The 5,056-nt window shown below is 43.6% G+C and overlaps 1 non-coding gene across 1 annotated transcript; it reads right to left on the reverse strand.

Annotated features, from left to right (window-relative positions):
* Nucleotides 1-1,835: 1,835 nt before the first annotated feature.
* Nucleotides 1,836-1,942, reverse strand: LOC141619124 (small nucleolar RNA R71). Its single transcript, XR_012531591.1, has one exon. It is a non-coding gene; the product is annotated as a small nucleolar RNA R71 (small nucleolar RNA).
* Between the last annotated feature and the right edge of the window lie 3,114 nt (nucleotides 1,943-5,056).

The raw sequence follows: 5,056 nt of genomic DNA on the forward strand, positions 1-5,056 counted from the left end.
ATTGTTTAAGTTAAGATTGTTGGTATTGTTTGTTTGTTGTTGTTAATTTCATCTTTGTTCATCTTCTTATTGTTGATCTTTCCTTTGTTTCTCTTTCCTTTGTTCATCTTTGGGTAGTTGTCCTCAAAGACTTAATCTTTGAGTTGATTTGGTTAAAGATTGTGTCTTTAGGTTTAATCATTTTCATAATTAGATTAAATCATCTCTCCTTACAACCATTGTTAGATTGTTGCATGTTTAGTAGTGAATCTCATCTTCTCACCATGTTTATGACCAAAGTTTCCATCTTTATTGTTTATTTTGCAATTAGGACCATGATTAGTGAGTAGTCTTCCACTAGGGCTCGGTTTGACCCAACATGAGTAATTTCATTAGTTGAATTTCATAAAGGCTAATCATTAGGGGAAATTGGTGAGGGTAGTTTAGAGGGTTGACTTGGTTTATGGGTTGACTTTTGGGTAGTGTCGACTTGCGACCCTTGACCACCAACGAGAGTTGGTTAGGTTGTGATTTGGATACCCGAGACTTGACCCTATTGTTGACCTCGGTTGAGACCGAAAGGGAGAACCGGGGTAGGACACCTCTAAATTAGCGTTTGAAATCGTCCCTCGAGAGAGGGAGTGGGATGACCCGGGGATTGACGGGGCTTAATGACCTTAGCAAATATTGGACTACCTTGGGAATAATGCATGTTTTTGGGGTAGTCGGGTATTGAGTTAGGGATTCCGACCTTCGAACCCGAGAGGGGGGTTGGTGGGTAGCACTAGTGTCCTATTTCGAACCCGAGAGGGGGGTCTTAGGCGAATTAGAGTCGTCACCTCCTCACCTAACTACCCTTGTGATTAGCCTAGAGATTCGATTGTGTGGAATTACGAATTGTTTGGGGAGAACCGAGTCTTAGGCTTTTAAATTATTTGATTTACGATCTACCTTTCGTCTTTGCTTATTTTCCTTGCTTTTGTTAAGTTTGCATTCCGTTTTGTTTTAAGTAGAATTAGTATAACTTTCATCACCTCTTGTTTTCGACTTAGCTAAACGATAGGATTAGAACAATTAGTAATCTTCTCAACTCCTTGTGGGATCGACCCTTAATAGTGTACAACGATAAAATCGTGCACTTGCGAGGTATAGCTTGACTACCATCAAGTTTTTGGCGCCGTTGCCGGGGAGTTCGGCTAGATATTAATTGTTTTCATTCTTGTTTAGACTAAGTCCTTTGTTACTAATCCCTCTCTTGAGTGTGTAGGACTTTTTGCATGAGAAGGAGAACTCGAAGAGGTCATCCAATACGTCCGATTGACCACGAGATCGAAGCAACCGCAAGAAGACTAAATTCACTTCGTAGAAGAGGGCTTATAGAAACACCGATTCCTCAAGAAAATCCAGTAATTGAGAACCTTCAAGAAGGACCACGGGTCTTTGAAACTTTCGAAAATCCTTTTGCAACACCGGAAACGGAAGTAACAATGGCCGCGGTCCCTATGAGAGATAACTTGGCTCCGAAAAAGGTGGTGAATCCGAGTATTGTGAAGCCACCTATTCAAGCCAACAATTTTGATGTGAAAGCCACCTTGCTACAACTAGTCCAAGGGAATCAATTCGGAGGGGGAGCCACCGAAAACCCCAACGAGCATCTAAACGAGTTCTTGGATAGTTGTGACATGTTCAAGGCCAATGGAGTGACGGAGGATGCCGTACGCCTTAGGCTTTTCCCTTACTCTTTGAGGGGAAGTGCCAAGGAGTGGCTTAAAAGTTGTGAACCCGACTCTCTTCGGACTTGGGACGATGTCTCTAAGGCTTTTCTCAACAAGTATTTCCCACCCCAACGAACCGCAAGAATCAAGAGTGAACTCCAAGGGTTCACCCAACAAGAAGATGAGACCCTTTATGAAGCATGGGAGAGGTACAAGGGCCTCCAAAGGCTTTGTCCTCACCACGGTATTGGAGATGATGAGCTCATCAACAATTTCTATGAAGGGTTAAACAATGATATGAAGATGAACCTTGATTCCGGCTCGGGGAAGGGAGCTTTGGATAAGATAGACCACAAGACGGCGAAAGAGCTTATTGAAGAAATGGCTTCTCGTACCTTTCATTGGAACAATGATAGGCACAAGAGGAAGGGGAAGTCAACGGTCGAGTCGGCCAACAATGTGGAAGTGAAAGAGATGATAGAAGAGCTTAAGCAACAAGTTGCCTTGATGAGCTCAAGCAAAGCATCTAGCAATTCTTCTATGAGGAACCAAGTCTATAGTTGTGAGCTTTGTGGAGACCAAGGACACCCACCCAATGAGTGTCCTTTGGTGGTTGGAGATGGAAGTGGTATGGAGCAAGTGAACGGGATATGGGAGTCTAGTCCGGCCAAGCAAGCATTTAACAACAACCAATATCACCCCGGATTGAGAGCCCACCCAAACTTCTCTTATGGCTCTCAAAATGTCCAAAACCCAACCTTCCAACAAAAGTCACAACAACCAAACTTCCAAACTCAAAAACAAAACACGACATTCAATCAAGGTCCACCGGGTTTCCAAGGAAGAACCTTCCAACCAAGACAACAACAATTTCAATCACTTAACCCACCAACCACCCAACCATTCCAACAAACAACCCAACCTTTCCAACAAAACTTCCAACCATTCCAACAACCCACCCAACCAAAGTCAAACATGGAACTCATGATGGAACAAATGATGAGTCATCAAACGCAATTCATCAACCATACCACCCAAAAACAAGAAGAGACAACCTCATCCATCAACCAACTTAGGACCCAAATGCAAGCTTCTCAACGGATGACGGACAACCAAATCTCCCAATTGGCTACCCAAATGAGCCAACTACAAGCCTCCCAAGGTAAATTCCCGGGTAAAACCGAGGAAAATCCGAAAACCATGAATGTTATTCACTTGAGGAGTGGTAGAGATTTGGAAGACCGGGAATTTGTCAAGAAAAGGAAGAGTAGTAGACCGGGTAATGTCATTGAACCTCAAATGGTGGTTGAACCTCCTAAGGTAATTGAAGAAAAGGAGGGAAAAGATGAGCTTGTGGAAATTGTTGTGGAAACTCCGAAAGTGATTGATGAACCAACAAGGGTGGTTGAAGAGCCTCAACAACAAGTGGTAAGAACTTATGTACCACCGGTCCCCTTTCCACAAAGATTGGCAAGAGCCAAACTTGAACAAAAGTATGGGAAGTTCATGGACATGATGAAGGGTATCAACATTACCATGCCTTTCATTGATGCCGTAAAGGAGATTCCAAGCTATGGCAAGTTCTTGAAGGAGCTTATCTCAAACAAAAACTCTTTGAGCCCAACAACTACGGTGAGCTTATCCAAGGAGTGTAGTGCAATTCTCATGAATGAAGCTCCTCAAAAGCTTGAAGACCCGGGGAGTTTTTCCATACCTTGTAAGATCGGGACCGTGCACATTGAGAGGGCTTTGTGTGATTTGGGGGCAAGCATTAGTCTTATGCCCCTCAAAATTTTCAAGAAGTTGAAGGGTTATGAGCTTTCACCAACAAGGGTTTCTCTCCAACTTGCGGATAGGTCGGTAAGATACCCTATTGGTCTTGTGGAGGATGTCCCACTCAAGGTGGGGAAACTTGCATTCCCATGTGATTTCTATGTAATGGACATCCCCGAAGACTCAAATATTCCCATCATATTGGGGCGCCCTTGCCTTGCTACGGGGGGTGCCATGATTGATGTGAAGAATGGGAAGCTTTCTTTGCAAGTGGGTGAAGAAAAGGTTGAATTCTCCTTGAACAAGGCTATGAAAGAGCCTTCGGAAGAAAAGTCTTGTTATATGATTGATGTGGTAGAAGAGTGGGTTGATATGAAGAAATTTGATGAAGACAAAGGTTTGCAAGGGTTCCTTGAGGGCAAGGTAAAGGATTGCAAGGAGCACCGGGAGTATGCTTTAGCTATGGAAGCAACAATTGAAGAAGACCCGGAAAAGGAATTTGAAAGTTTGAGAAGAGATGATAAGAAAGAGGAGAGATCCACGCCTCCTCAAGTGGAGTTGAAACCTCTTCCTTCTACTCTTAAACATGCTTTCCTTGGCCCTAATGATACTTACCCTATTATTGTCAATAGTGCACTCAATGACACCGAACTCCAAAAATTGCTTGATGTTGTGAGAAAATACAAGGATGTCATTGGGTACTCAATTGATGATATCAAGGGGATTAGCCCTTCTTTTTGCACCCATCGCATTCACTTGGAGGATGAGAGTGCATCTTCCATTGAGCCTCAACGCCGCCTTAACCCCGCTATGAAAGAAGTGGTTAGGAAGGAGGTGTTGAAGCTCTATGATGCAAGCATAATTTACCCTATCTCCGATAGTGCATGGGTGAGCCCGGTGCATGTTGTGCCGAAAAAGGGCGGGGTCACGGTAGTCACCAATGATAAGAATGAACTAATTCCAACAAGAGTCACAACCGGGTGGAGGATGTGTATAGACTATAGGCGCCTCAACAAGGCAACTAGGAAAGACCATTTCCCCCTCCCTTTCCTTGACCAAATGTTGGAAAGACTTGCCCAACATTCTCATTTTTGCTACCTTGATGGGTTTTCGGGATTTTTCCAAATCCCGATTCACCCTAATGACCAAGAAAAGACCACATTCACGTGCCCATTCGGCACATTTGCTTATAGGCGCATGCCCTTTGGGCTTTGCAATGCGCCGGCTACATTTCAAAGATGCATGTTAGCTATATTTTCCGAGTATGTTGAGAATATCATGGAGGTGTTTATGGACGACTTCTCGGTCGTAGGCACCTCATTTGATGGATGTCTAGCTAATTTGGGTAAGGTCTTGAAAAGATGTCAAGAGAGTGGTCTAGTCTTGAATTGGGAGAAATGTCACTTCATGGTGACATCCGGGGTTGTTTTGGGTCATGTAGTGTCAAGTAAGGGCTTGGAAGTTGATCAAGCCAAGATTGAAGTGATCAAAACTCTACCCCCTCCCACTAATGTTAAAGGAATTAGGAGTTTTCTTGGGCATGCCGGTTTTTACCGGAGATTCATTAAGGATTTTTCTTTGATTGCCCG

Source organism: Silene latifolia, chromosome 1 (genome assembly GCF_048544455.1).
Source record: "Silene latifolia isolate original U9 population chromosome 1, ASM4854445v1, whole genome shotgun sequence".
Taxonomy (NCBI): Eukaryota; Viridiplantae; Streptophyta; class Magnoliopsida; order Caryophyllales; family Caryophyllaceae; genus Silene; species Silene latifolia.